The sequence below is a fragment of the Oncorhynchus gorbuscha genome, linkage group LG12 (genome assembly GCF_021184085.1).
Source record: "Oncorhynchus gorbuscha isolate QuinsamMale2020 ecotype Even-year linkage group LG12, OgorEven_v1.0, whole genome shotgun sequence".
NCBI lineage: Eukaryota > Metazoa > Chordata > Actinopteri > Salmoniformes > Salmonidae > Oncorhynchus > Oncorhynchus gorbuscha.
In genome coordinates, this window is record NC_060184.1 from 72,301,477 (window position 1) to 72,321,205 (window position 19,729).

Genomic DNA, 19,729 nt, shown 5'->3' on the forward strand with positions numbered 1-19,729 from the left:
TTTTTGTCCCTGACAGAGACATGGATTTCCCCAGAGAACACTGCTACTCCAGCTGCTCTCTCATCATTTGACTGTGTGTTATCTCATGGTCCGAGAGCATCTGGTCGTTGCAGTGGTGGCACAGGTCTACTCATTTCTGGAGATTTTCCATGCAGCCACTGTCACATGTCCACTCAAGCTTAACATTGTTGTCATTTATCGTCCACTAGGTGCCCTTGAACAATTCCCCAATGAGCTTGACATCTCGATAAGCTCATTTCCCGACACTGGCTGACCACTCATCGTACAGGGCGACTTTGACCTCCCGACACCTGACTTCAATTAATTTCTTTCCACCTTTTTCTACTCCTTTCCCTCTTTTGACCTCACCCTTTCTGTCACCTCACAAGGCAGGCAATACGCTTGACTTCATCTTCACTAGAGGCTGTTCACTTACTAATCTCACTGCAACCCATCTCCATGTCTCTAATCAGTACGTGGTTTACTTTTCTCTCCATCTCTCCTCCAACCCTACCCACTCAGCTCCTACCCAGATGGTCATGCGTCACAGCAATATTCACTCTCCCTCTCCCACGACTCTCTCCTCTTCTATCCTATCCCCTTTACTTTCTGCTAAATTCTTTTTTTCTCCTTTTTTGGCTTTTGACTCCTTTTCGACCCTACTCTCCTCCCTTTCTGCATCAATTGACTCTCACTGTCCCCTTTCCTTCTAGCTGGCTCAACCTTCCTCTCCCACTCCGTGTCTGACTGTGTGCTAACAGAATGGGGCTGTGGGCAGCTGAACGGAAACGGAGGAAAACTAAACTTCCAGAGGACCTATCATCCTTCCACTCCCTCCTCTCTGCCTTCTCTTCCTCTGTATCTGCTGCTACAGCCGCTTTCTATCACTCTAAATTTCAAGCTTCTCCCTCCAAACTCTATTCCACTTTCTCCTCCAGCCTTAAAAACTTCTTATGGCTTGGGGTTCCACTAGCGGCACCCCACTGAAAAGGCAGCACGCGAAATTTCACACGTTAACAACTGCAATACAGCAAATTAAAGATAAACTTCTTGTTATTCTACACATCGTGTCCGATTTCAAAAAGGATTTAAAGCGAAAGCACAACATATGATTATGTTAGGTCAGAGCCAAGTCACGAAAACACACACAGCCATTTTTCCAGCCAAAGAGAGGAGTCACAAAATTAAGAAATAGAGATAAAATGAACTTCTTACGGCTGGGGGCAGTATTGAGTAGCTTGGATGAATAAGGTGCCCAGAGGTGCCCAGAGTAAACTGCCTGCTCCTTAGTCCCAGTTGCTAATATATGCATATTATTAGTATATTTGGATAGAAAACACAGTTTCTAAAACTGTTTGAATGATGTCTGTGAGTATAACCAAACTCCTATGACAGGCAAAAACCTGAGACAAAATCCAACCAGGAAGTGGGAAATCTGAGGTTGGTCGATTTTCAACTCAGCCCCTATTGAAGATACAGTGGGATAATGGTCATCTTGCACTTCCTAAGGCTTCCACTAGATGTCAACCGTCTTTAGAAACTTGTTTGAGGCTTCTACTGTAAAAGGGGTGCTGAATGAGAGGGAAATGAGTCAGAGGTCTGCCAGCAGTCACGAGCTCAGTCACGCGCATTCACATGAGAGGTAGCTCCTGTTCCTTTGCTTTTCTGAAGACAAAGGAATTCTCCGGTTGGAATATTATTGAAGTTTTATGTTAAAAACATCCTAAAGATTGATTCTATACATCGTTTGACATGTTTCTATGGACTGTAAACGGAACATTTTGACATTTTGAACTATCCCTTTAAGTATTAGAGTGCGAGCTCATTTAGTAAAAAAAAAAATCAACAATCAACAATGAAGCAACATGTTGGCAAGAACACCAAGGACACATTTGAATAATCAAACAGTGCCACTGATTATAAACGCACACACAAGCTGCGTCTGAGGCCAATTCTGAGAGACAATGACTTCTCAAATCAATGACCCCTACGTGACCCCGTACCCCCCCTCCTTTCAAGCCTCTTTATTTCTTAATTTACTCTCATTTCTCATCTTTTTCCCTCTTTCCCTCTTGTCTCCTCTTACCCTGTGGTCGGAGCGAGGGAGTTGATTACACAGAGGGTTCAGTTCGGGTACAGTTGTCTTGTCCAGATGAATAATCTGCCACGAGGTGGAAATAGGGGGGTCACCAGTCATCGATGATAGTTTTTTGTCCTCAGCCCCTTGTTATTAAGCATGTAACCATTTCAGCGAGGCTCAGGGTGTGTGTGAACGCGTGTGTGTGTGTGTGTGTGTGGGTGTGTGTGCACATTTTAAGTGAAGGGAGCTAGATTAAAGACATGCTGTAACCCTATAAAATCAAATCAAATTTGATCTGTCACAATGCTTCATAAACAACAGGTGTAGACTAACAGTGAAATGCTTACGGGTCCTTCCCAACAACGCAGAGAGAGAGAACCCCATTAATAATAGAAAAATAATAACACAAGGAATAAATACACAATGAGTAAAGATAACTTGGCAATATACACATGGAACAATTGCAGAGGTATGAGGCAATTGAGGTAGATATGTATAGTTCGGAAGTTTAGATCACTTAGATTGGAGTCATTAAAACTTGTTTTTAAAACACTCCACACATTTCTTGTTAACAAACTCTAGTTTTGGCAAGTTGGTTAGGACATCTACTTTGTGCATGACACAAGTAGCTTTTCCAACAATTGTTTACAGACAGATTATTTCACTTATAATTCACTGGATCACAATTCCAGTGGGTCAGAAGTTCACATACACTAAGTTGACTGTGCCTTTAAACAGCTTGGAAAATTCCAGAAAATGATGTCATGGTTTATTGACATCATTTGAGTCAGTGGGAGGTGTACCTCTGGATGCATTTCAAGGCCTACCTTCAAACCCAGTGCCTCTCTCTCATCATGGGAAAAGCAAACGAAATCAGACAAAACCTCAGAAAACAAATTGTTGACCTCCACAAGTCTGGTTCATCCTTGGGAGCAATTTCCAAATGCCTGAAGGTACCACGTTTATCTGTACAAACAATAGTACACAAGTATAAACACCATGGGACCACGCAGCCGTCATACCACTCAGGAAGGACTAGTTTTGTCTCTTAGAGAGGAACGTACTTTGGTGTGAGAAGTGCAAATCAATCCTAGAACAACAGCAAAGGACCTTGTGAAGATGCTGGAGGAAACAGGTACAAAAGTATCTATATCCACAGTAAAACGAGTCCTATGTCGACATAACCTGAAAGGCCACTCAGTAAGGAAGAAGCCACTGCTCCAAAACCGCCATAAAAAATAGCCAGACTACAGTTTGCAACTGCACACGGGGACAAATATCGTCCTCTCTGGAGAAATGTCCTCTGGTCTGATGAAACAAAAATAGAACTGTTTGGCCATAATGACCATTGTTATGTTTGGAGGAAAAAGGGGGAGGCTTGCAAGGCGAAGAATACCATCCCAACCGTGAAGCACGGGGGTGGCAGCATCATGTTGTGGGGGTGCTTTTCTGCAGGAGGAACTGGTGCACTTCACAAAATAGATGGCATCATGAGGCAGGCAAATTATGTGGATATATTGAAGCAACATCTCAAGACATCAGTCAGGATGTTAAAGTTTGGTCTCAAATGGGTCTTCCAAATGGACAATGACCTCAAGCATACTTCCAAAGTTGTGGCAAAATGGCTTAAGGACATCAAAGTCAAGGTATTTGAGTGGCCATCACAAAGCCCTGACCTCAACCTCAAAAATATGAACGAACATGAAGTGTTTGTCCCATGTTTCATGAGCTGAAATTAAATATCCCAAAAATGTTCCATACTCACAAAAATATTATTTGTCTGAAATTCTGTCCACATATTGGTTTACGTTCCTGTTAGTGAGCCAAGATCATTACACAGGTGCACCTTGTACTGGGGACAATAAAAAGCCACTCTAAAATGTGCAGTTCTGTCATAAAACACAATGCCACAGATGTTTTGAGGGGTTGTGCAATTGGCATGCTGACTGCAGGAATGTCCACCAGAAATGTTCTCAGAGAATTTAGTGTTAATTTCTCTACCATAAGCTGCCTCCAGAGAAGTTGGCAGTATGTCCAACCGACCTCACAACCACAGACCACGTGTAACCACGCCAGCCCAGAAGCTCCACATCCGGCTTCTTCACGTGTGGGATCGTCTGTAATCAGCCACCCGGACAACTGATGAAAATTAGGAATATTTATGTTGGCAATAAAGCTCTTTTGTGGGGAAAAACTCATTCTATGCCCTTCTAGTCCCACCCATGTCTGCGCCCCTGCCCCCTCTTGAAATCCATAGATTAGGACCTAATGAATTTATTTCAATTGACTGATTTCTTTATATGAACTGTAACTCAGTAAAACCATTTAAATTGTTGCATGTTGGATTAATTTTTTTGTTCAGTATATTTAACTAACTATTTAGCATTCTTATGGATGACCATTTTCAAGCCCTTCCTCTGACACCGCCTGGTATAGAGGTCCTGGATGGCCGGGAGCTCAGCCCCAGTGATGTACCGGACCATACGCACTACCCTCTGTAGTTCCTTGCGGTCAGATGTCACGCAGTTGCCATATAAAGTGGTCATGCAGCCCGTCAAGATGCTCTCAATGGTGCAGCTGTATAACAATTTGAGGATCTGGGGGCCCATGCTGAATCCTTTCAGTCTCCTGAGGGGGAAGAGGCATTGTCGTGCCTTCTTCACGACTGTGTTGATGTGTGTGGACTGAGATAATTCCTCAGTGATATGGACAGTGAGGAACTTGGAAGCTTTTGATGGGGAGTTAAAGGGATATGTGACTGCGTGCAGTATGAAGGAACGAGCCAATACTATCTAGCATTAGCACAATGACTGGAAGTCTACAGGTACGGTAGCATTGCGGTAGCATTGACCTTTAAAGTCTCAATAATGACCAACTGATGATAAAGAAGCCGTCAGCTATTACGCCGGCACAATTGATTAAGTATGATCCCCTTTCCCCCTTATCACGGTGACTATGGAATCAATTGAACAAAGCCTGTATTTTGTAGGATGACTTACAGCCACGAAAGGCTCAGTGCTTCTTACAGTGACTGGTTCCTTTGCGAACTGAGCATCAAGGTTAGAGGTGCACGACACACAATCACGATGAAGAATAACTCCGCTGTCAGCCTCGGTTGACCGTGGTACGTGAGTGTGAGAATGTCATGCTTGACACGTACATGCACCCGAAGTCTCTGTCCATTTATGTGACTCTGTTTAAATCCTAGAATGAATCGTCAATTGCATAGTAACACTTCAGAAAAACAAATAATGTTTCTTATCTACCAACATTCTTTCCTCACATCTCCCGATGAACTGTTTATATGTATTTATACAACGGGTGGGTCTAATCCTGAATGCTGATTGGTTAAAACCGCATTCCAGCCAGTGTCTATTTCACAAGTTACCACCGGCTAAATCTATGACGTTAAAATGCCACCCCCCCCCAGGCTACCATACGATGGTGAGACACGGACGTGTGGGTATGAAGACGAGTCATCCCACAGCATCCAGTCGGTCCCTTCAAGGTTATGGCTTTTCTTACATCCTAGTACATGTTGGGATTTTTTTAATAGGAAACATAAACAAATCATGTTGACAGCCTGTAAAGTGAGAGATTATTCTCCCTGCTTCGGTTGAATAGGCTGGACAGAAGCTCTGACTGAGCCCTTAGCCTCTGGCACCGCTGGTACACTGCTCCTCCATGTGTTGCTCTTTATTTCTGATTTCCCAAAGCAATACCAGGTCAATCCCCAGTCCCAGGATAGACGGGTTTAGGGTGGAATGGGGGGCAGAGAGTGGTGGGCTTGACCCCAGCGCTGAAGTAAGGTGCCAGGTCTCCCTTGAAAAAGCAATATTTTAACCTCAATGAGATAGGTAAAATAAAGATTAGGTTAAGTTATGATTTGTTGGGGTTTTCCTGGGTTATGGCACAATAGCTGTGGTGTGTTCAATGAGGTGAAATGTTCATAACATTTCAGACAGAAATATCGCTGACATGATTCCCAATTCTACTCAGCAGACAATTCCATTTGTTCTTTACAATATATTTCTATCTGCATGTTGTGCATTACTGAATAACCTACTGTTTTCATCCCATTAGTTTCAATGCCAGGGAACCTGACCAGGACTTAGGTCTTTAGCTCACTTTTGTCAATCCTACCAGAAAAAGAAAACATCAGTGACAGTGACGTCGTTTTGATTATTGATCAGAAGTATAGAGATATAAAAAATCAGAGGGTTGTAATTTCAGAGGAAAGAAATAGGCACTGGGGATCTCTACTTGAAATTATTTCTTGATAGGCTCTCTGCTTTCCCTCTTTATTTCCCTCCTGTCTCTTTATCTGCCCATCATATATAAATCATAATGCCCCATGTCTCTTTATCTGCCCCATAACGAAATCATAGTGCTGAAAGTGGCAAAGTCCTATTTTGCAATGTGTTTTACAATGCAAAGAAGCATCCTAGTGATATTCTCTGCTCTTGCCCAGTTGTTTTTGTGTGTGTGTGTGTGCGTGTGCGTGTGCGCGTGTGTGTGTTTGTGTGTGGTGAGCAAGCTGTTCTAAATCATCGACATCTGGTCCCAGACGTTTCACGCTCCTATCCTCAGGTAAACCCTGTATTTCCCCCATATCCCTTTTGTTCGGACTTCACTTTAGACGCCTGCGCTCATGTGCTGCAGCTGAAGGACCTGAGCGTGGCAGGCAGCGAGCCTTTGAAATGAATCCAAGGCCCATTTAACTTGTTCAATGCCCCTGGTGACTTATATAGTGCACTCCAGTGGATCAACCCTATTTTGGGAAGGAATTGTATTTGCCTAAATGGATTCTCAGTCAAGCTGGCCGAGCTGGCCTTTACATTCAATGTGCTCCAGCTATACTGACGACAGGGTGCTAGACTACAGGGTGCTAGACTACAGGGTGTTAGAGTACAGTTCGTTAAACTACAGGTCACTAGACTACAGTGTGTTAGACTACAGGGTGTTAGAGTACAGTTCGTTAAACTACAGGTCACTAGACTACAGGGTGTTAGAGTACAGTTCGTTAAACTACAGGTCACTAGACTACAGGGTGTTAGACTACAGGGTGTTAGAGTACAGTTCGTTAAACTACAGGTCACTAGACTACAGGGTGTTAGAGTACAGTTCGTTAAACTACAGGTCACTAGACTACAGGGTGCTAGACTACAGGGTGCTGGACTACAGGGTGCTGGACTACAGGGTGTTAGACGACAGGGTGCTGGACTACAGGGTGTTAGACTACAGGGTGCTAGACTACAGGGTGTTAGACGACAGGGTGCTGGACTACAGGGTGTTAGACGACAGGGTGCTGGACTACAGGGTGTTAGACTACAGGTCACTAGACTACAGGGTGCTAGACTACAGGGTGCTGGACTACAGGGTGTTAGACTACAGGGTGTTAGAGTACAGGGTGTTAGACTACAGGGTACTAGACTACAGGGTGCTGGACTACAGGGTGTTAGACTACAGGTCACTAGACTACAGGGTGCTAGACTACAGGGTGTTAGACGACAGGGTGCTGGACTACAGGGTGTTAGACTACAGGGTGCTAGACTACAGGGTGTTAGACGACAGGGTGCTGGACTACAGGGTGTTATACGACAGGGTGCTGGACTACAGGGTGTTAGACTACAGGGTGTTAGAGTACAGGGTGTTAGACTACAGGGTGCTAGACTACAGGGTGCTGGACTACAGGGTGCTGGACTACAGGTCACTAGACTACAGGGTGCTAGACTACAGGGTGCTAGACTACAGGGTGTTAGAGTACAGTTCATTAAACTACAGGTCACTAGACTACAGGGTGCTAGACTACAGGGTGCTAAACTACAGGGTGCTAGACTACAGGGTGTTAGACTACATGGTGCTAGACTACAGGGTGCTAGACTACAGGGTGTTAGAGTACAGTTCATTAAACTACAGGTCACTAGACTATAGGGTGCTAGACTACAGGGTGCTAAACTACAGGGTGCTAGACTACATAGCGTTAGACTACATGGTGTTAGACTACATGGTGCTAGACTACAGCGTGTTACACTACAGAGTGCTAGACTACATTGTGGTAGACTACAGAGAGTTAGACTACAGGGTGTTAGACTACATAGTGGTAGACAACAGGGTGGTAGACTACAAGGTGTTAGAACACATATTGGTAGACTACAGGGTGTTAGACTATAGGGTGTTAGACTACATAGTGGTCGACAACAGGGTGGTAGACTACAAGGTGTTAGACTATAGGGTGTTAGACTACAGGGTGTTAGACTATAGGTCACTAGACTACAGTGTGCTAAATGACAGTGTGCTAAACTACAGTTTGTTAGACTACAGGGTGTTGGACTACAAGGTGGTAGACTACAGGGTGTTAGACTATGGGTGCTAGACTACAGGGTGTTAGACTCTAGTTTGCTGCACTACTAAGTGTTACACTACATTGTGCTAGACTACATTGTGCTAAATGACAGTGTGCTAAACTACAGTTTGTTAGACTACAAGGTGTTAGACTACAGGGTGTTAGACTACAGTGTGTTATACTAGATGGTGTTAGACTATAGGGTGTTAGACTACAGTGTGTTAGCCTACAAGTTGTTAGACTACAAGGAATTAGACTACAGGGTGCTAGACTACATTGTGCTAGAGTACATTGTGCTAAATGACAGTGTGCTAAACTACAGTTTGTTAGACTACAAGGTGTTAGACTACAGGGTGCTAGACTGCAGTGTGTTATACTATAGGGTGCTAGACTACAGGGTGTTAAACTATAGGGTGTTAAACTATAGGGTGCTAGACTACAGTGTGTTAAACTATAGGGTGTTAGACTACAGTGTGTTATACTACATGGTGTTAGACTATAGGGTGTTAAACTATAGGGTGTTAGACCACAAGGTGTTAGACTACAGGGTGTTAAACTATAGGGTGTTAGGCTACAGTGTGTTATACTACATGGTGTTAGACTATAGGGTGCTAGACTACAGTGTGTTAGACCACAAGGTGTTAGACTACAGGGAATTAGACTACATTGTGCTAGACTTCAGTGTGCTAAACTACAGTTTGTTAGACTACAGGGTATTAGACTACAGGGTGCTAGACTACAGGGTGCTAAACTACAGGGTGTTAGACTACAGGGTGCTAGACTACAGGGTGCTAGACTACAGGGTGCTAGACTACAGGGTGTTAGACTATAGGGTGTTAGACAATAGGGTGCTAGACTACAGGGTGCTAGACTACAGGGTGTTAGACTCTAGGTTGCTAGACAACAGGGTGGTAGACTACAGGGTGAAGACTACAGGGTGTTAGAACACATTGTGCTAAACTACAGGGTGTTAGACTACAGGCTGCTAGACTACAGGGTGTAGACTACAGGGTGTTAGAACACATTGCGCTAAACTACAGGGTGTTAGACTACAGGGTGCTAGACTACAGGGTGTTATACTACATGGTGTTAGACTACAGGGTGTTAAACTATAGGGTGTTAGACTACAGGGTGTTAAACTACAGGGTGCTAGACTACAGTGTGTTATACTACATGGTGTTAGACTATAGGGTGCTAGATTACAGTGTGTTAGACTACAAGGTGTTAGACTACAGGGAATTAGACTACATTGTGCTAGACTACAGTGTGCTAAACTACAGTTTGTTAGACTACAGGGTGTTAGACTACAGGGTGTTAGAACACATTGTGCTAAACTACAGCGTGTTAGACTACAGGGTGCTAGACTACAGGGTGCTAGACTACAGGGTGTTAGACTACAGGGTGTTAGACAACAGGGTGGTAGACTACAGGGTGAAGACTACAGGGTGTTAGAACACATTGTGCTAAACTACAGGGTGTTAGACTACAGGGTGCTAGACTACAGGGTGTTAGAACACATTGTGCTAAACTACAGGGTGTTAGACTACAGGGTGCTAGACTACAGGGTGCTAGACTACAGGGTGTAGACTACAGGGTGTTAAACTACAGGGTGCTAGACTACAGGGTGTTAGACTCTAGGTTGCTAGACAACAGGGTGGTAGACTACAGGGTGAAGACTACAGGGTGTTAGAACACATTGTGCTAAACTACAGGGTGTTAGACTACAGGGTGCTAGACTACAGGGTGTTAGAACACATTGTGCTAAACTACAGGGTGTTAGACTACAGGGTGCTAGACTACAGGGTGCTAGACTAGAGGGTGATAGACTACAGGGTGTTAAACTACAGGGTGCTAGACTACAGGGTGCTAGACTACAGGGTGGTCGACTATAGGGTGTTAGACTACAGGGTGGTCGACTATAGGGTGTTAGACTACAGGGTGTTAGACTACAGGGTACTAGACTAAAGGTCACTTGACTACAGGGTGTTAGCAGATGTTATTGGTCACATACACATATTTAGCAGATGTTATTGGTCACATACACATATTTAGCAGATGTTATTGGTCTCATACACATACTTAGCAGATGTTATTGCGTGTATAGCGAAAAGAAAGAAAAAAATAGGAGCTAGAAGCAGAGCTGCCATGTCTGTCGGCGCCATCTTACCTATTACTGTTCTCTGACCGTGTAGCGGTGCGGGGGGGTTAACAGGTCACTGATGTGTTGAGAACGGGGGACAGCTCTGACCACCAGGCCCTAGTGACAGTCAATGTAATTAATACATTATGTTATTTGTTTTCTTCCATTTTGGTGCCCTGTTCTCCTGTCTGCTAGGCCACACGTTGTGATGTTAGAGTCAGTGATGACCGCATGCACACAATCCCACATCGCCTATACCATAGTAGGCCTATTACATAAAGACCTATAGACAAAAGACAGGAGAAAATAAATAGGCTCTGCATTTGCTGCTTGTGATGCATGTACAGTGTAGCTCAGTGCAGTACAGTACAATGCAGTACAGTCATTCTGTTTCAGTGGGGATGTGTTATCAGGATATCCAGGTCTGCGATGTTTATTCTCTTAGCTCCATTAGGTGTCTTTTCAGACAGCATCTCTGGGCTCCATAACAACAGCGCGTTATAAGCAGAGGTGTCCATTAAATTAACCACCATGCTTTCCCATGGATGTACACAGCAAATGCAAACACAACAACACGTTATTAACTCAAGCGCTCATTGAATTATCTTTATATTTCCCCAAATATCTATAATACAAGCACGGAACATGTTGATTATATTCATGTTACACATGTATCCTGGACTGGTGGTTACTACGATAATTATACAGACTATACATAAGGGGTCATGTGAGCTTGATGTGAAAACATGGACAGATGAGAGAGGCAGGATTCTGCGTTGGTTAAGATTCTGCTGTAAGGGGGTGAAAAGCAACCCAAGCGTACTGCCGTTCTGTTCCTGTACAATGTCTGTTGCGTCAGGGTCTGTACAGTGCAGGCTGCCCGGTTGCGGTGAACAACTAAAACTGTGTGGAAATAAAAGACAAGGTTTCAGATGCATGGTATACTGGCGCAGGGGGCCACACAAAGGCCAAGGAGTCAAACACAAATTAATTGAACCCGTTTTATAAAGCTGCAAAACAGGACGGGATACTTTTACCATAAGCTTTAATGCGGGTCAGGCCTGAGATGTTGTTTAACATCTTTAATATCTTATTGTGTGGTGGACTCTCATTGAAATGATGCATTTGAGGACTATTTTAATGGGTGTATTGACCCAGAAAGTGATTCTGAAGACGAATATTGAGTAACACTTTATGAGCATTTATTTAAGTGATAATGCCAGAGATGTTGGTGTTTGGAGGATACAGTTGAAGCCAGAAGTTTACACACACTGTAGCCGAATACATTTAAACTCAGTTTTTCACAATTCCTGACATTTAATCCTAGTAAAAATTCCCTGTTTTAGGTCAGTTAGGATCACCACTTTATTTTAAGAATATGAAATGTCAGAACAATAGTAGAGAGAATGATTTATTTCAGCTTTTATTTCTTTCATCACATTCCCAGTGGGTCAGAAGTTTACATGCAGTATTTGGTAGCATTGCCTATAAATTGTTTAACTTGGGTCAAACGTTTCGGGTAGCCTTTCACAAGCTTCCCACAATAAATTGGGTGAATTTTGACCCATTCCTCCTGACAGAGCTGGCGCCACCATCTTTTTTGAGGACAGAGAGGCATTGCCCGTGCTGAAGAGATAATGGGGGTGAATGGGAGGCTATATCAATGACAACCCCCCCCCCCAAGCTTTGCTTATACAGTACTATAGCAACCAAATAGGACCTTATGCTAACTCAGGTCTGCTTTCAACCCTCCCATGTGTGACTGCCATGTTGATGAACCTTTTACGACTCCCGATCTCTGTCTATCTCCCCCTCCATACTCTCTCTCTTTGCCTCCCCTCCTGGTAGCTGGTGAAGTCATCCCTAGGACAGGAGACTCAGGATGAGAAGATGGCCACCGTGCTGCTACCACCGGGTCCTGACAGCTTGCACCGGTTTACCTGGGAGTCCCTGGCTGCCGTGGAGCAGCGGATCGCCGAGGAAGAGGCCCGGCGCACCAAGCACTACCAGGAGGACCTGGGAGATGTGGAGCTGCCCAGGCCCCGGGCCGACCTGGAGGCCGGCAAACAGCTGCCGCGCATCTTCGGCGACATCCCCAACGGCCTGGTGGGCGTCCCACTGGAGGACTTCGACCCCTTCTATTTCATGAACCAGAGAGTGAGAAGGGGGTGGGAGGGGTTCTCGAGGGGGGCTGTGGGTGGGTGTGTGGGTGTGTGTGTGTGTGTCTTGAGTGTCCTTACACTTATGTGCTTGGATGCCTGAGAATATCAAACTTGTATCCAAGTGTGTGTCACTTCTTACATCACCACTGCCACCTCTTTCCTTTGTGTTTTCAACCTCCTTGAAGGATGTCCTTTTTAGTGCGACTCCAATTACTGGAATCTTCCCGTGTTCTTTTCTGAACCAATTTCCTCCTCTGATGTATTCACAATGACCATCCTTATGAATGCTCTGAAATGGTATGTGTGTGTCTGTGTTTGTGTGTATGTGTCAGTATCAGTCCTAATGGAAACTGGCTGTGGCCAGAGCCTTTGAGGAGGGGTTGAAAGGATTCCCCATGCCCATGTTTGGGCCCTGTGACTGATCCTTTGATTCAGGAAGTGTGCGTGTGTGTGCGCGTGTTTGTGTGTGCCTTTGCAGGATATAAAGGAAAGGACAGACTGATGGATAGCAAGACAGACAGACAGACAGACAGACAGACAGACAGACAGACAGACAGACAGACAGACAGACAGACAGACAGACAGACAGACAGACAGACAGACAGACAGACAGACAGACAGACAGACAGACAGACAGACAGACAGACAGACAGACAGACAGACAGACAGACAGACAGACAGACACTCTGTCTGTTTCCCTCACACTCCTTCTTCTTCTTCTAACGCTAGCCCCTTTGTTTCCCTCACACTCCTTCTTCTTCTTCTACCACTAGCACTGTCTGTTTCCCTCACACTCTTTCGTCTTCTTCTACCGCTAGTTCTGTCTGTTTCCCTCACACTAATTATTCTTCTACTGCTAGCTCTGTCTGTTTCCCTCACACTCTTTAGTCTTCTTCTACCTCTAGCACTGTCTGTTTCCCTCACACTCTTTAGTCTTCTTCTACTGCTAGCTCTGTCTGTTTCCCTCATACTCTTTCGTCTTCTTCTACCACTAGCACTGTCTGTTTCCCTCACACTCCTTCTTCTTATTCTACTGCTAGCTCTTTCTGTTTCACTCACACTCCTTCTTCTTAATCTACCGCTAGCTCTGTCTGTTTCCCTCACACTCTTTTGTCTTCTTCTCCCACTAGCCCCTATGTTTCCCTCACACCCCTTCTTCTTCTACTGCTAGTTCTGTCTGTTTCCCTCACACTCCTTCTTTTTCTACCGGTAGCTCTGTCTGATTCCCTCACACTCCATCTTCTTCTTCTACCGCTAGTTCTGTCTGTTTCCCTCACACACTTTCGTCTTCTTCTACCACTAGCTCTGTCTGTTTCCCTCATACTCCTTCTTCTACCGCGAACTCTGTCTGTTTCCCTCACCCTCCTTCTTCTTCTACCGCTAGTTCTGTCTGTTTCCCTCACACTCTTTCGTCTTCTTCTACCACTAGCACTGTCTGTTTCCCTCACACTCTTTCGTCTTCTTCTACCTCTAGTTCTGTCTGTTTCCCTCACACTAATTATTCTTCTACTGCTAGCTCTGTCTGTTTCCCTCACACTCTTTCGTCTTATTCTACCACTATCCCCTTTGTTTCACTCACACTCCTTCTTCTTCTACTGCTAGCTCTGTCTGTTTCCCTCACGCTCCTTCTTCTTCTTCAACCGCTAGCTCTGTCTATTTCCCTCACACTCCTTTTTCTTCTACCACTAGCTTTCTCTGTTTCCCTCACACCCCTTCTTCTTATTCTGCTGCTAGCTCTGTCTGTTTCCCTCACACTCCTTCTTCTTCTTCTACTGCTAGCTCTGTCTGTTTCCCTCACACTCTTTTGTCTTCTTCTCCCACAAGCCCCTATGTTTCCCTCACACCCCTTCTTCTACCGGTAGCTCTGTCTGTTTCCCTCACACTCCTTCTCCTTCTTCTTCTGTTAGCTTTCTCTGTTTCTTTCACACTCTTTCGTCTTCATCTACCGCTAGCACTGTCTGTTTCCCTCACACTATTTAGTCTTCTTCTACCACTAGCTCTGTCTGTTTCCCTCATACTCCTTATTCTACTGCTAGCTCTGTCTGTTTCCCTCATACTCCTTATTCTACCGCTAGCTCTGTCTGTTTCCCTCATACTCCTTCTTCTACCACTAGCTCTGTCTGTTTCCCTCATACTCCTTATTCTACCGCTAGCTCTGTCTGTTTCCCTCACACTCCTTCTTCTTCTTCTTCTACTGCTAGCTCTGTCTGTTTCCCTCATACCCCTTCTTCTTCTACTGCTAGTTCTTTCTGTTTCCCTCACACTCCTTCTTTTTCTACCGGTAGCTCTGTCTGTTTCCCCCACACTCCTTCTTCTTCTTCTACCGCTAGTTCTGTCTGTTTCCCTCCCACTAATTATTCTTCTACTGCTAGCTCTGTCTGTTTCTCTCACACTTCTTCTTCTTCTTCTTCTACCGCTAGCACTGTCTGTTTCCCTCACACTCTTTCGTTTTCTTCTGCCACTAGTTCTGTCTGTTTCCCTCATACTCCTTCTTCTACCGCTAGCTCTGTCTGTTTCCCTCACACTCCTTCTTCTTCTACTGCTACCTCTGTCTGTTTCCCTCACACTCCATCTTCTTCTCCTCCCAATAGCTCGGTCTGTTTCCTTCACATTCCTTCTTCTTCTACCGCTAGCTCTGTCTGTTTCCCTCACACTCCATCTTCTTCTCCTCCCAATAGCTCGGTCTGTTTCCTTCACATTCCTTCTTCTTCTACCGCTAGCTCTGTCTGTTTCCCTCACACTCCTTCTTCTTCTTCTAGCTCTGTCTGTTTCCCTCACACTCCTTCTTCTTCTTCTAGCTCTGTCTGTTTCCCTCACACTCCTTCTTCTTCTTCTAGCTCTGTCTGTTTCCCTCACACTCCTTCTTCTTCTTCTAGCTCTGTCTGTTTCCTTCACACTCCTTCTTCTTCTTCTAGCTCTGTCTGTTTCCTTCACACTCCTTCTTCTACCGCTCGTGTCTGTTTCCCTCACACTCCTTCTTCTTCTTCTTCTACTGCTAGCTCTGTCTGTTTCCCTCACCCTCCTTCTTTTTCTATCGCTTGCTCTGTCTGTTTCCCTCACACTCCTTCTTCTACCGCTCGTGTCTGTTTCCCTCACACTCCTTCTTCTACCGCTCGTGTCTGTTTCCCTCACACTCCTTCTTCTACCGCTCGTGTCTGTTTCCCTCACACTCCTTCTTCTTCTTCTTCTACTGCTAGCTCTGTCTGTTTCCCTCACCCTCCTTATTTTTCTATCGCTTGCTCTGTCTGTTTCCCTCACACTCCTTCTTCTTTTACCGTTAGCTCTGTCTGTTTCCCTCACACTCCTTCTTCTTCTTTTACCGCTAGCTCTATCCGTTTCCCTCACACTCCTTCTTCCCTAATAAGTGTTTAAAGTTCTGCTTTGAAATGGGATCATGCCCCTCTCACCGTGTTGAGTAGGGCTGTTGAATGTCGGTACTGGTGGGCCGAAACACTTCTGTTTTTCATCCTCTCCTTCTAATCAGGGACTAATTCAGACCTGAGACACCAGGTGAGTGCAATTTACTACCAGGTAGAAACAATAATCTGAAGTGTTTCGGCACTCCAAGTCCTGCGTTGAGCAGACCTGGTGTAGAGGGTGATTCTTTAAAGGAAGTGGTGTCAAACCTGTTCCATGGAGGGCCTAGTGTTGGCTGGTTTTTGTTTTTTAATTTCAATTAAACCCTGCGAAGCAGTTCCTTACTTATTAGTGACCTTAATTCATCAATGAAGTACAAGGGAGGAGCAAAAACCCTTAGAAACTCCTCTGACACATGTGCTATTTAGTACGTATTAAAGTAAACCCCCCAGAGTGTGTTCCAGCCCAGCACTAGCACGTCCTGAGTGAACTTTACTCGACTTATCGTCAAGCACCTTGATCAGTTGCATCAGGTGTGATAGTGTTGGGCTGGAACAAAAATGTGCAACCCTGGGGTTCCATGCATTCCAGGATGTGAATTTTAGGCTTTTAAGCTGGTGGATAAATCTAATTGAACTGACAGCTATGGCTGTAGTTGCTGTGGCATGAGTTGTGATTTCAGTGTGTAGCAGTTGAGAAAATATTTTATGTTTTGATTGAATCCGCTGCCCAGGGAGTGGAAATGATACCGTTACAGTATGTGAAAAGAACAGGGACTAGAGTAAGCTATGGTTTTCATGATGCTCAGTTTCAAATGTACTCTTTCAAAATTCATCAGTCAGTAGCTTTGGCTGGTTTGCCCAGGACCCAGAAAGAGGCTGAGGGGTGTGTGAAAAGCTATTTCTCCTGAGGATAGGTTGTTGTCCTGGGGACAGTGGACTGGTCAGCTGGATACAGTTGTGGGTCCTCAATTTCTCCATTTCTCTATAACACTCTCACTTCCTCATTGTCTATGCCCTCTCTCTCTCTCTCTCTCTCTCTCTCTCTCTCTCTCCCCCCATCTCTCATTCCCTCTCTTTTTCTCTCTTTCACTCTCTCACTCTCTCTCCTCAAGTACCCAAATATGCCCAGGTGCACATCTCCAGTGTAAACAAAACCAACCTGTCATCATTTATCTTAAACGGTGTAGGGCTCACTATCTGATGTTCCAATAGGTTTACACGAGTTCAAAGTGAGAGAGTAGATAGACATTCAGACTTCTTTGTTGTGCAACCGTGTGGTATAGGGTGGGTTAGCTTTATTGGTCTCAGTATCTCTGGATAATAGAAGAACGTTAACACTGCTTCACAGTATGTTCCACTCCAGTGATGTGACTACAGCCACTGTAATGTTCTCACACTTTCTCAACTACCCTGAACAGACGTGTGAACAGACCTGCTTGAATTTGAAATGGACATTATACTTCAAAATCAGCATCTGTCAAATAAGTTCATACCAAAGTGGTCTTCTGTTGAGATTAGTCCACATTCCAGGCCATCTGTTTCGTAGATTCAACTAGCTACATTCCAAAATGCATTGAAAAGATAAGCACCATATAATTTCAAAAGTTTGGTATTTACGTTTTACATCCATTTGTGGTTGAGGCGTATTGCTGGATCGACACAACGTATGGCTTGGGATGTGGACTCATCTTCACATTAGACTACATTTGAGGTCTGAAAACATCTGACACACTTTGAGTGTAATGTCCCTTTAAACAGAGAGCAGCGTGTGATAGAGGACATGGGAGTTCCAGCACATTCTAGTTTGGCTGTTATCATTCCCCCTCATCTCTGTGTTGTGTTGTATCTCCCATGAGGAGACTCCCTTAAGAGTTCTATAGGCCTGCTTTTTTTTAGCAGCATCTTGCTCGTTATGCCACGTAATCAATGTAATTGTTTGTGTGTGTGTGTGTGTGTGTGTGTGTGTGTGTGTGTGTGTGTGTGTGTGTGTGTGTGTGTGTGTGTGTGTGTGTGTGTGTGTGTGTGTGTGTGTGTGTGTGTGTGTGTGTGTGTGTGTGTGTGTGTGTGTGTGCGTGCGTGTAGATGTGAGAGAGTGTGTGTATGCGTGTGTGTGTGTATGCGTGTGTAGATGTGAGTGTGTGTAGATGTGAGAGAGAGTGTGTGTGTGAGTGTGTGTGTAGATGTGAGTGTGTGTGTGTGTAGATGTGAGTGTGTGTGTGTGTGTGTGTAGATGTGTGTGTGTGTGTGTGTGTGTGTGTGTGTGTGTGTGTGTGTGTGTGTGTGTGTGTGTGTGTGTGTGTGTGTGTGTGTGTGTGTGTGTGTGTGTGTGTGTATGCGTGATCGTGATCGTGTGTGTGTGTGTATGCGTGAGTGTGTGTGAGTGTGTGTGTAGATGTGAGTGTGTGTGTGTGTAGATGTGAGTGTGTGGTTGGTGTCACTGCAAGTTTATTGTACATGTTTATTGCCATGCCATGTTGTCCTTAACCATGACGCATCTCTCTGTCCCTTGTCCCTTTCTATCACCCCCCCCCCTCTTCCTCTCTGCCTATCTCACTTTCTGTTTCTCCACAGACTTTTATAGTACTGAACAAGGGGAAGGCCATCTTCCGATTTAGTGCCACATCTGCACTCTATATTTTTAGCCCCTTTCATCCTGTTAGAAGAGCATCAATAAAGGTTTTAGTACACTCATATCCTTTCTGGTGGAACACTCAAAATTCCACCAACTCTTGTCTGTTTTAGGAGGTGGGTTTCAAAATGAAAATCAATGAGCAGAGATTTAACATTTGGGAGGGAAGAAAAAGCCTTGGGATAGCCTGTAAGAGCCTACTCTAGTTCAGTTTGTCTAGATAGATTGTCATGTCATTCTCGTTGTAATTATGTTGACCTTGTGTACTGATCGGGGAAATAGGGACTGGGAAGGGTGTTGAGCTGCTCAGATTTGAGCCATTGGTGTTGCCTGCTGTCTCACCGTCAGTAAACAGAGGGAGCATCAGTCCTACTATTAGTTTGTAGTGTATTGTTTTATTACGCAATCAATGATTGAGAGGATTCTAAACAGGACTAGACTTATACTCTGAAATCAGAATATTTGAGTATCTCTTGAAAATGCTTCAAAACAGAATTGTCCCTTACCTTATGTGCAATGAACTGACATGTTAAAAAATGGAAATTACAAACTTTAGAAGCCTTTTTAAACTTCAAATACACTACAACAAAAGAGTGATCAGACTGGATGGTTACTGTTAGGTTATGTAATAGACTGGATGGCTACTGGTAGGTTATGTAATAGACTGGATGGTTAATTGTAGGTTATGTAATAGACTGGATGGTTAATGGTAGGTTATGTAATAGACTGGATGGTTACTGGTAGGTTATGTAATAGACTGGATGGTTACTGGTAGGTTATGTAATAGACTGGATGGTTAATTGTAGGTTATGTAATAGGCTGGATGGTTACTGTTAGGTTATGTAATAGGCTGGATGGCTACTGGTAGGTTATGTAATAGACTGGATGGTTAATGGTAGGTTATGTAATAGACTGGATGGTTACTGGTAGGTTATGTAATAGACTGGATGGTTAATTGTAGGTTATGTAATAGGCTGGATGGTTACTGTTAGGTTATGTAATAGGCTGGATGG

The 19,729-nt window shown here is 44.3% G+C and overlaps 1 long non-coding RNA gene and 1 pseudogene across 2 annotated transcripts in view; one reads left to right on the forward strand and one right to left on the reverse strand.

The window, feature by feature from the left end:
• The window catches only part of LOC123991369, a 191,672-nt pseudogene that overhangs the window by 20,351 nt on the left and 151,592 nt on the right, over positions 1-19,729 (forward strand). The window contains exons 2-3 of the transcript XR_006830786.1: positions 12,415-12,723; positions 18,659-18,777. The product of XR_006830786.1 is annotated as a sodium channel protein type 4 subunit alpha-like (transcript). The remainder of the gene's footprint in view (positions 1-12,414; positions 12,724-18,658; positions 18,778-19,729) is intronic.
• The window catches only part of LOC123991370, a 47,271-nt gene that overhangs the window by 15,083 nt on the left and 12,459 nt on the right, over positions 1-19,729 (reverse strand). The gene's annotated exons all lie outside the window — the stretch shown is intronic.